Below are 13,017 nucleotides of genomic sequence, written 5' to 3'. Positions count from 1 at the left end.
ACTCCCGTTCCATTTCCACTCCCCTTCCATTTCCACTCCCGTTCCATTTCCACTCCCATTCCATTTCCACTCCCGTTCCATTTCCACTCCCATTCCATTTCCACTCCCATTCCATTTCCACTCCCCTTCCATTTCCACTCCCCTTCCACTTCCACTCCCGTTCCATTTCCACTCCCGTTCCATTTCCACTCCCGTTCCATTTCCACTCCCGTTCCACTTCCACTCCCGTTCCATTTCCACTCCCCTTCCATTTCCACTCCCGTTCCATTTCCACTCCCGTTCCATTTCCACTCCCGTTCCATTTCCACTCCCCTTCCATTTCCACTCCCGTTCCATTTCCACTCCCCTTCCATTTCCACTCCCGTTCCATTTCCACTCCCGTTCCATTTCCACTCCCGTTCCATTTCCACTCCCGTTCCATTTCCACTCCCGTTCCATTTCCACTCCCATTCCATTTCCACTCCCGTTCCATTTCCACTCCCGTTCCATTTCCACTCCCGTTCCATTTCCTCTCCCGTTCCATTTCCACTCCCATTCCATTTCCACTCCCATTCCCATTCCACTGCCGTTCCATTTCCACTCCCGTTCCATTTCCACTCCCCTTCCATTTCCACTCCCGTTCCATTTCCACTCCCGTTCCATTTCCACTCCCGTTCCATTTCCACTCCCGTTCCACTTCCACTCCCGTTCCATTTCCACTCCCCTTCCATTTCCACTCCCGTTCCATTTCCACTCCCGTTCCATTTCCACTCCCGTTCCATTTCCACTCCCCTTCCATTTCCACTCCCGTTCCATTTACACTCCCGTTCCATTTCCACTCCCGTTCCATTTCCACTCCCGTTCCATTTCCACTCCCGTTCCATTTCCACTCCCGTTCCATTTCCACTCCCCTTCCATTTCCACTCCCGTTCCATTTCCACTCCCGTTCCATTTCCACTCCCGTTCCATTTCCACTCCCGTTCCATTTCCACTCCCGTTCCATTTCCACTCCCGTTCCATTTCCACTCCCCTTCCATTTCCACTCCCGTTCCATTTCCACTCCCGTTCCATTTCCACTCCCATTCCCATTCCACTGCCGTTCCATTTCCACTCCCGTTCCATTTCCACTCCCGTTCCATTTCCACTCCCGTTCCATATCCTATCCCGTTCCATTTCCACTCCCATTCCATTTCCACTCCCATTCCATTTCCACTCCCATTCCATTTCCTCTCCCATTCCATTTCCACTCCCGTTCCATTTCCACTCCCGTTCCATATCCTATCCCGTTCCATTTCCACTCCCATTCCATTTCCACTCCCCTTCCATTTCCACTCCCCTTCCATTTCCACTCCCGTTCCATTTCCACTCCCGTTCCATTTCCACTCCCGTTCCATTTCCACTCCCGTTCCACTTCCACTCCCGTTCCATTTCCACTCCCCTTCCATTTCCACTCCCGTTCCATTTCCACTCCCGTTCCATTTCCACTCCCGTTCCATTTCCACTCCCCTTCCATTTCCACTCCCGTTCCATTTCCACTCCCCTTCCATTTCCACTCCCGTTCCATTTCCACTCCCGTTCCATTTCCACTCCCGTTCCATTTCCACTCCCGTTCCATTTCCACTCCCGTTCCATTTCCACTCCCGTTCCATTTCCACTCCCGTTCCATTTCCACTCCCGTTCCATTTCCACTCCCGTTCCATTTCCACTCCCGTTCCATTTCCACTCCCGTTCCATTTCCACTCCCGTTCCATTTCCACTCCCGTTCCATTTCCACTCCCGTTCCATTTCCTCTCCCGTTCCATTTCCACTCCCGTTCCATTTCCACTCCCGTTCCATTTCCACTCCCGTTCCATTTCCTCTCCCGTTCCATTTCCACTCCCGTTCCATTTCCACTCCCATTCCCATTCCACTGCCGTTCCATTTCCACTCCCGTTCCATTTCCACTCCCGTTCCATTTCCACTCCCGTTCCATATCCTATCCCGTTCCATTTACACTCCCGTTCCATTTCCACTCCCGTTCCATTTCCACTCCCGTTCCATTTCCACTCCCATTCCATTTCCACTCCCATTCCATTTCCACTCCCATTCCATTTCCACTCCCATTCCATTTCCTCTCCCATTCCATTTCCACTCCCGTTCCATTTCCACTCCCGTTCCATTTCCACTCCCGTTCCATTTCCACTCCCGCTCCATTTCCACTCCCGTTCCATTTCCACTCCCGTTCCATTTCCACTCCCGTTCCATTTCCACTCCCGCCCCATTTCCACTCCCGTTCCATTTCCACTCCCGTTCCATTTCCACTCCCTTTCCATTTCCACTCCCGTTCCATTTCCACTCCCCTTCCATTTCCACTCCCGTTCCATTTCCACTCCCCTTCCATTTCCACTCCCGTTCCATTTCCACTCCCATTCCATTTCCACTCCCGTTCCATTTCCACTCCCATTCCATTTCCACTCCCATTCCATTTCCACTCCCCTTCCATTTCCACTCCCCTTCCACTTCCACTCCCGTTCCATTTCCACTCCCGTTCCATTTCCACTCCCGTTCCATTTCCACTCCCGTTCCACTTCCACTCCCGTTCCATTTCCACTCCCCTTCCATTTCCACTCCCGTTCCATTTCCACTCCCGTTCCATTTCCACTCCCGTTCCATTTCCACTCCCGTTCCATTTCCACTCCCGTTCCATTTCCACTCCCGTTCCATTTCCACTCCCGTTCCATTTCCACTCCCGTTCCATTTCCTCTCCCGTTCCATTTCCACTCCCGTTCCATTTCCACTCCCGTTCCATTTCCACTCCCGTTCCATTTCCTCTCCCGTTCCATTTCCACTCCCATTCCATTTCCACACCCATTCCCATTCCACTGCCGTTCCATTTCCACTCCCGTTCCATTTCCACTCCCGTTCCATTTCCACTCCCGTTCCATATCCTATCCCGTTCCATTTACACTCCCGTTCCATTTCCACTCCCGTTCCATTTCCACTCCCATTCCATTTCCACTCCCATTCCATTTCCACTCCCATTCCATTTCCACTCCCATTCCATTTCCACTCCCATTCCATTTCCTCTCCCATTCCATTTCCACTCCCGTTCCATTTCCACTCCCGTTCCATTTCCACTCCCGTTCCATTTCCACTCCCGCTCCATTTCCACTCCCGTTCCATTTGCACTCCCGTTCCATTTCCACTCCCGTTCCATTTCCACTCCCGCCCCATTTCCACTCCCGTTCCATTTCCACTCCCGTTCCATTTCCACTCCCTTTCCATTTCCACTCCCGTTCCATTTCCACTCCCCTTCCATTTCCACTCCCGTTCCATTTCCACTCCCCTTCCATTTCCACTCCCGTTCCATTTCCACTCCCATTCCATTTCCACTCCCGTTCCATTTCCACTCCCATTCCATTTCCACTCCCATTCCATTTCCACTCCCCTTCCATTTCCACTCCCCTTCCACTTCCACTCCCGTTCCATTTCCACTCCCGTTCCATTTCCACTCCCGTTCCATTTCCACTCCCGTTCCACTTCCACTCCCGTTCCATTTCCACTCCCCTTCCATTTCCACTCCCGTTCCATTTCCACTCCCGTTCCATTTCCACTCCCGTTCCATTTCCACTCCCCTTCCATTTCCACTCCCGTTCCATTTCCACTCCCCTTCCATTTCCACTCCCGTTCCATTTCCACTCCCGTTCCATTTCCACTCCCGTTCCATTTCCACTCCCGTTCCATTTCCACTCCCGTTCCATTTCCACTCCCATTCCATTTCCACTCCCGTTCCATTTCCACTCCCGTTCCATTTCCACTCCCGTTCCATTTCCTCTCCCGTTCCATTTCCACTCCCATTCCATTTCCACTCCCATTCCCATTCCACTGCCGTTCCATTTCCACTCCCGTTCCATTTCCACTCCCCTTCCATTTCCACTCCCGTTCCATTTCCACTCCCGTTCCATTTCCACTCCCGTTCCATTTCCACTCCCGTTCCACTTCCACTCCCGTTCCATTTCCACTCCCCTTCCATTTCCACTCCCGTTCCATTTCCACTCCCGTTCCATTTCCACTCCCGTTCCATTTCCACTCCCCTTCCATTTCCACTCCCGTTCCATTTACACTCCCGTTCCATTTCCACTCCCGTTCCATTTCCACTCCCGTTCCATTTCCACTCCCGTTCCATTTCCACTCCCGTTCCATTTCCACTCCCCTTCCATTTCCACTCCCGTTCCATTTCCACTCCCGTTCCATTTCCACTCCCGTTCCATTTCCACTCCCGTTCCATTTCCACTCCCGTTCCATTTCCACTCCCGTTCCATTTCCACTCCCCTTCCATTTCCACTCCCGTTCCATTTCCACTCCCGTTCCATTTCCACTCCCATTCCCATTCCACTGCCGTTCCATTTCCACTCCCGTTCCATTTCCACTCCCGTTCCATTTCCACTCCCGTTCCATATCCTATCCCGTTCCATTTCCACTCCCATTCCATTTCCACTCCCATTCCATTTCCACTCCCATTCCATTTCCTCTCCCATTCCATTTCCACTCCCGTTCCATTTCCACTCCCGTTCCATATCCTATCCCGTTCCATTTCCACTCCCATTCCATTTCCACTCCCCTTCCATTTCCACTCCCCTTCCATTTCCACTCCCGTTCCATTTCCACTCCCGTTCCATTTCCACTCCCGTTCCATTTCCACTCCCGTTCCACTTCCACTCCCGTTCCATTTCCACTCCCCTTCCATTTCCACTCCCGTTCCATTTCCACTCCCGTTCCATTTCCACTCCCGTTCCATTTCCACTCCCCTTCCATTTCCACTCCCGTTCCATTTCCACTCCCCTTCCATTTCCACTCCCGTTCCATTTCCACTCCCGTTCCATTTCCACTCCCGTTCCATTTCCACTCCCGTTCCATTTCCACTCCCGTTCCATTTCCACTCCCGTTCCATTTCCACTCCCGTTCCATTTCCACTCCCGTTCCATTTCCACTCCCGTTCCATTTCCACTCCCGTTCCATTTCCACTCCCGTTCCATTTCCACTCCCGTTCCATTTCCACTCCCGTTCCATTTCCACTCCCGTTCCATTTCCTCTCCCGTTCCATTTCCACTCCCGTTCCATTTCCACTCCCGTTCCATTTCCACTCCCGTTCCATTTCCTCTCCCGTTCCATTTCCACTCCCATTCCATTTCCACTCCCATTCCCATTCCACTGCCGTTCCATTTCCACTCCCGTTCCATTTCCACTCCCGTTCCATTTCCACTCCCGTTCCATATCCTATCCCGTTCCATTTACACTCCCGTTCCATTTCCACTCCCGTTCCATTTCCACTCCCATTCCATTTCCACTCCCATTCCATTTCCACTCCCATTCCATTTCCACTCCCATTCCATTTCCACTCCCATTCCATTTCCTCTCCCATTCCATTTCCACTCCCGTTCCATTTCCACTCCCGTTCCATTTCCACTCCCGTTCCATTTCCACTCCCGCTCCATTTCCACTCCCGTTCCATTTCCACTCCCGTTCCATTTCCACTCCCGTTCCATTTCCACTCCCGTTCCACTTCCACTCCCGTTCCATTTCCACTCCCCTTCCATTTCCACTCCCGTTCCATTTCCACTCCCGTTCCATTTCCACTCCCGTTCCATTTCCACTCCCCTTCCATTTCCACTCCCGTTCCATTTCCACTCCCCTTCCATTTCCACTCCCGTTCCATTTCCACTCCCGTTCCATTTCCACTCCCGTTCCATTTCCACTCCCGTTCCATTTCCACTCCCGTTCCATTTCCACTCCCGTTCCATTTCCACTCCCGTTCCATTTCCTCTCCCGTTCCATTTCCACTCCCATTCCATTTCCACTCCCATTCCCATTCCACTGCCGTTCCATTTCCACTCCCGTTCCATTTCCACTCCCGTTCCATTTCCACTCCCGTTCCATATCCTATCCCGTTCCATTTACACTCCCGTTCCATTTCCACTCCCGTTCCATTTCCACTCCCATTCCATTTCCACTCCCATTCCATTTCCACTCCCATTCCATTTCCACTCCCATTCCATTTCCACTCCCATTCCATTTCCTCTCCCATTCCATTTCCACTCCCGTTCCATTTCCACTCCCGTTCCATTTCCACTCCCGTTCCATTTCCACTCCCGCTCCATTTCCACTCCCGTTCCATTTCCACTCCCGTTCCATTTCCACTCCCGTTCCATTTCCACTCCCGTTCCACTTCCACTCCCGTTCCATTTCCACTCCCCTTCCATTTCCACTCCCGTTCCATTTCCACTCCCGTTCCATTTCCACTCCCGTTCCATTTCCACTCCCCTTCCATTTCCACTCCCGTTCCATTTCCACTCCCCTTCCATTTCCACTCCCGTTCCATTTCCACTCCCGTTCCATTTCCACTCCCGTTCCATTTCCACTCCCGTTCCATTTCCACTCCCGTTCCATTTCCACTCCCATTCCATTTCCACTCCCGTTCCATTTCCACTCCCGTTCCATTTCCACTCCCGTTCCATTTCCTCTCCCGTTCCATTTCCACTCCCATTCCATTTCCACTCCCATTCCCATTCCACTGCCGTTCCATTTCCACTCCCGTTCCATTTCCACTCCCCTTCCATTTCCACTCCCGTTCCATTTCCACTCCCGTTCCATTTCCACTCCCGTTCCATTTCCACTCCCGTTCCACTTCCACTCCCGTTCCATTTCCACTCCCCTTCCATTTCCACTCCCGTTCCATTTCCACTCCCGTTCCATTTCCACTCCCGTTCCATTTCCACTCCCCTTCCATTTCCACTCCCGTTCCATTTACACTCCCGTTCCATTTCCACTCCCGTTCCATTTCCACTCCCGTTCCATTTCCACTCCCGTTCCATTTCCACTCCCGTTCCATTTCCACTCCCCTTCCATTTCCACTCCCGTTCCATTTCCACTCCCGTTCCATTTCCACTCCCGTTCCATTTCCACTCCCGTTCCATTTCCACTCCCGTTCCATTTCCACTCCCGTTCCATTTCCACTCCCCTTCCATTTCCACTCCCGTTCCATTTCCACTCCCGTTCCATTTCCACTCCCATTCCCATTCCACTGCCGTTCCATTTCCACTCCCGTTCCATTTCCACTCCCGTTCCATTTCCACTCCCGTTCCATATCCTATCCCGTTCCATTTCCACTCCCATTCCATTTCCACTCCCATTCCATTTCCACTCCCATTCCATTTCCTCTCCCATTCCATTTCCACTCCCGTTCCATTTCCACTCCCGTTCCATATCCTATCCCGTTCCATTTCCACTCCCATTCCATTTCCACTCCCCTTCCATTTCCACTCCCCTTCCATTTCCACTCCCGTTCCATTTCCACTCCCGTTCCATTTCCACTCCCGTTCCATTTCCACTCCCGTTCCACTTCCACTCCCGTTCCATTTCCACTCCCCTTCCATTTCCACTCCCGTTCCATTTCCACTCCCGTTCCATTTCCACTCCCGTTCCATTTCCACTCCCCTTCCATTTCCACTCCCGTTCCATTTCCACTCCCCTTCCATTTCCACTCCCGTTCCATTTCCACTCCCGTTCCATTTCCACTCCCGTTCCATTTCCACTCCCGTTCCATTTCCACTCCCGTTCCATTTCCACTCCCGTTCCATTTCCACTCCCGTTCCATTTCCACTCCCGTTCCATTTCCACTCCCGTTCCATTTCCACTCCCGTTCCATTTCCACTCCCGTTCCATTTCCACTCCCGTTCCATTTCCACTCCCGTTCCATTTCCACTCCCGTTCCATTTCCTCTCCCGTTCCATTTCCACTCCCGTTCCATTTCCACTCCCGTTCCATTTCCACTCCCGTTCCATTTCCTCTCCCGTTCCATTTCCACTCCCATTCCATTTCCACTCCCATTCCCATTCCACTGCCGTTCCATTTCCACTCCCGTTCCATTTCCACTCCCGTTCCATTTCCACTCCCGTTCCATATCCTATCCCGTTCCATTTACACTCCCGTTCCATTTCCACTCCCGTTCCATTTCCACTCCCATTCCATTTCCACTCCCATTCCATTTCCACTCCCATTCCATTTCCACTCCCATTCCATTTCCACTCCCATTCCATTTCCTCTCCCATTCCATTTCCACTCCCGTTCCATTTCCACTCCCGTTCCATTTCCACTCCCGTTCCATTTCCACTCCCGCTCCATTTCCACTCCCGTTCCATTTCCACTCCCGTTCCATTTCCACTCCCGTTCCATTTCCACTCCCGCCCCATTTCCACTCCCGTTCCATTTCCACTCCCGTTCCATTTCCACTCCCTTTCCATTTCCACTCCCGTTCCATTTCCACTCCCCTTCCATTTCCACTCCCGTTCCATTTCCACTCCCCTTCCATTTCCACTCCCGTTCCATTTCCACTCCCATTCCATTTCCACTCCCGTTCCATTTCCACTCCCATTCCATTTCCACTCCCATTCCATTTCCACTCCCCTTCCATTTCCACTCCCCTTCCACTTCCACTCCCGTTCCATTTCCACTCCCGTTCCATTTCCACTCCCGTTCCATTTCCACTCCCGTTCCACTTCCACTCCCGTTCCATTTCCACTCCCCTTCCATTTCCACTCCCGTTCCATTTCCACTCCCGTTCCATTTCCACTCCCGTTCCATTTCCACTCCCGTTCCATTTCCACTCCCGTTCCATTTCCACTCCCGTTCCATTTCCACTCCCGTTCCATTTCCACTCCCGTTCCATATCCTATCCCGTTCCATTTCCACTCCCGTTCCATTTCCACTCCCATTCCATTTCCACTCCCATTCCATTTCCTCTCCCATTCCATTTCCACTCCCGTTCCATTTCCACTCCCGTTCCATTTCCACTCCCGTTCCATTTCCTCTCCCGTTCCATTTCCACTCCCATTCCATTTCCACTCCCATTCCCATTCCACTGCCGTTCCATTTCCACTCCCCTTCCATTTCCACTCCCGTTCCATTTCCACTCCCGTTCCATTTCCACTCCCCTTCCATTTCCACTCCCGTTCCATTTCCACTCCCGTTCCATTTCCACTCCCGTTCCATTTCCACTCCCGTTCCATTTCCACTGCCGTTCCATTTCCACTCCCGTTCCATTTCCACTCCCCTTCCATTTCCACTCCCGTTCCATTTCCACTCCCGTTCCATTTCCACTCCCGTTCCATTTCCACTCCCGTTCCATTTCCACTCCCGTTCCATATCCTATCCCGTTCCATTTCCACTCCCATTCCATTTCCACTCCCATTCCATTTCCACTCCCATTCCATTTCCTCTCCCATTCCATTTCCACTCCCATTCCATTCCCTCTCCCATTCCATTTCCACTCCCGTTCCATTTCCACTCCCGTTCCATTTCCACTCCCGTTCCATTTCCTCTCCCGTTCCATTTCCACTCCCATTCCATTTCCACTCCCATTCCCATTCCACTGCCGTTCCATTTCCACTCCCGTTCCATTTCCACTCCCCTTCCATTTCCACTCCCGTTCCATTTCCACTCCCGTTCCATTTCCACTCCCGTTCCATTTCCACTCCCCTTCCATTTCCACTCCCGTTCCATTTACACTCCCGTTCCATTTCCACTCCCGTTCCATTTCCACTCCCGTTCCATTTCCACTCCCGTTCCATTTCCACTCCCCTTCCATTTCCACTCCCGTTCCATTTCCACTCCCGTTCCATTTCCACTCCCGTTCCATTTCCACTCCCGTTCCATTTCCACTCCCGTTCCATTTCCACTCCCGTTCCATTTCCACTCCCGTTCCATTTCCACTCCCGTTCCATATCCTATCCCGTTCCATTTCCACTCCCATTCCATTTCCACTCCCATTCCATTTCCACTCCCATTCCATTTCCTCTCCCATTCCATTTCCACTCCCGTTCCATTTCCACTCCCGTTCCATTTCCACTCCCGTTCCATTTCCTCTCCCGTTCCATTTCCACTCCCATTCCATTTCCACTCCCATTCCCATTCCACTGCCGTTCCATTTCCACTCCCCTTCCATTTCCACTCCCGTTCCATTTCCACTCCCATTCCATTTCCACTCCCCTTCCATTTCCACTCCCGTTCCATTTCCACTCCCGTTCCATTTCCACTCCCGTTCCATTTCCACTCCCGTTCCATTTCCACTGCCGTTCCATTTCCACTCCCGTTCCATTTCCACTCCCGTTCCATTTCCACTCCCGTTCCATATCCTATCCCGTTCCATTTCCACTCCCGTTCCATTTCCACTCCCATTCCATTTCCACTCCCATTCCATTTCCTCTCCCATTCCATTTCCACTCCCGTTCCATTTCCACTCCCGTTCCATTTCCACTCCCGTTCCATTTCCTCTCCCGTTCCATTTCCACTCCCATTCCATTTCCACTCCCATTCCCATTCCACTGCCGTTCCATTTCCACTCCCGTTCCATTTCCACTCCCCTTCCATTTCCACTCCCGTTCCATTTCCACTCCCGTTCCATTTCCACTCCCGTTCCATTTCCACTCCCCTTCCATTTCCACTCCCGTTCCATTTACACTCCCGTTCCATTTCCACTCCCGTTCCATTTCCACTCCCGTTCCATTTCCACTCCCGTTCCATTTCCACTCCCGTTCCATTTCCACTCCCCTTCCATTTCCACTCCCGTTCCATTTCCACTCCCGTTCCATTTCCACTCCCGTTCCCATTCCACTGCCGTTCCATTTCCACTCCCGTTCCATTTCCACTCCCGTTCCATTTCCACTCCCGTTCCATATCCTATCCCGTTCCATTTCCACTCCCATTCCATTTCCACTCCCATTCCATTTCCACTCCCATTCCATTTCCTCTCCCATTCCATTTCCACTCCCGTTCCATTTCCACTCCCGTTCCATATCCTATCCCGTTCCATTTCCACTCCCATTCCATTTCCACTCCCCTTCCATTTCCACTCCCCTTCCATTTCCACTCCCGTTCCATTTCCACTCCCGTTCCATTTCCACTCCCGTTCCATTTCCACTCCCGTTCCACTTCCACTCCCGTTCCATTTCCACTCCCCTTCCATTTCCACTCCCGTTCCATTTCCTCTCCCGTTCCATTTCCACTCCCATTCCATTTCCACTCCCATTCCCATTCCACTGCCGTTCCATTTCCACTCCCGTTCCATTTCCACTCCCCTTCCATTTCCACTCCCGTTCCATTTCCACTCCCGTTCCATTTCCACTCCCGTTCCATTTCCACTCCCCTTCCATTTCCACTCCCGTTCCATTTACACTCCCGTTCCATTTCCACTCCCGTTCCATTTCCACTCCCGTTCCACTTCCACTCCCGTTCCATTTCCACTCCCCTTCCATTTCCACTCCCGTTCCATTTCCACTCCCGTTCCATTTCCACTCCCGTTCCATTTCCACTCCCCTTCCATTTCCACTCCCGTTCCATTTCCACTCCCCTTCCATTTCCACTCCCGTTCCATTTCCACTCCCATTCCATTTCCACTCCCATTCCATTTCCACTCCCATTCCATTTCCTCTCCCATTCCATTTCCACTCCCATTCCATTCCCTCTCCCATTCCATTTCCACTCCCGTTCCATTTCCACTCCCGTTCCATTTCCACTCCCGTTCCATTTCCTCTCCCGTTCCATTTCCACTCCCATTCCATTTCCACTCCCATTCCCATTCCACTGCCGTTCCATTTCCACTCCCGTTCCATTTCCACTCCCCTTCCATTTCCACTCCCGTTCCATTTCCACTCCCGTTCCATTTCCACTCCCGTTCCATTTCCACTCCCCTTCCATTTCCACTCCCGTTCCATTTACACTCCCGTTCCATTTCCACTCCCGTTCCATTTCCACTCCCGTTCCATTTCCACTCCCGTTCCATTTCCACTCCCCTTCCATTTCCACTCCCGTTCCATTTCCACTCCCGTTCCATTTCCACTCCCGTTCCATTTCCACTCCCGTTCCATTTCCACTCCCGTTCCATTTCCACTCCCGTTCCATTTCCACTCCCGTTCCATTTCCACTCCCGTTCCATATCCTATCCCGTTCCATTTCCACTCCCATTCCATTTCCACTCCCATTCCATTTCCACTCCCATTCCATTTCCTCTCCCATTCCATTTCCACTCCCGTTCCATTTCCACTCCCGTTCCATTTCCACTCCCGTTCCATTTCCTCTCCCGTTCCATTTCCACTCCCATTCCATTTCCACTCCCATTCCCATTCCACTGCCGTTCCATTTCCACTCCCCTTCCATTTCCACTCCCGTTCCATTTCCACTCCCATTCCATTTCCACTCCCCTTCCATTTCCACTCCCGTTCCATTTCCACTCCCGTTCCATTTCCACTCCCGTTCCATTTCCACTCCCGTTCCATTTCCACTGCCGTTCCATTTCCACTCCCGTTCCATTTCCACTCCCGTTCCATTTCCACTCCCGTTCCATATCCTATCCCGTTCCATTTCCACTCCCGTTCCATTTCCACTCCCATTCCATTTCCACTCCCATTCCATTTCCTCTCCCATTCCATTTCCACTCCCGTTCCATTTCCACTCCCGTTCCATTTCCACTCCCGTTCCATTTCCTCTCCCGTTCCATTTCCACTCCCATTCCATTTCCACTCCCATTCCCATTCCACTGCCGTTCCATTTCCACTCCCGTTCCATTTCCACTCCCCTTCCATTTCCACTCCCGTTCCATTTCCACTCCCGTTCCATTTCCACTCCCGTTCCATTTCCACTCCCCTTCCATTTCCACTCCCGTTCCATTTACACTCCCGTTCCATTTCCACTCCCGTTCCATTTCCACTCCCGTTCCATTTCCACTCCCGTTCCATTTCCACTCCCGTTCCATTTCCACTCCCCTTCCATTTCCACTCCCGTTCCATTTCCACTCCCGTTCCATTTCCACTCCCGTTCCCATTCCACTGCCGTTCCATTTCCACTCCCGTTCCATTTCCACTCCCGTTCCATTTCCACTCCCGTTCCATATCCTATCCCGTTCCATTTCCACTCCCATTCCATTTCCACTCCCATTCCATTTCCACTCCCATTCCATTTCCTCTCCCATTCCATTTCCACTCCCGTTCCATTTCCACTCCCGTTCCA

The sequence above is a fragment of the Gorilla gorilla genome, chromosome 14 (genome assembly GCF_029281585.2).
Source record: "Gorilla gorilla gorilla isolate KB3781 chromosome 14, NHGRI_mGorGor1-v2.1_pri, whole genome shotgun sequence".
In the NCBI taxonomy this organism is placed as follows: domain Eukaryota; kingdom Metazoa; phylum Chordata; class Mammalia; order Primates; family Hominidae; genus Gorilla; species Gorilla gorilla.
This window is presented reverse-complemented; position numbering follows the sequence as displayed.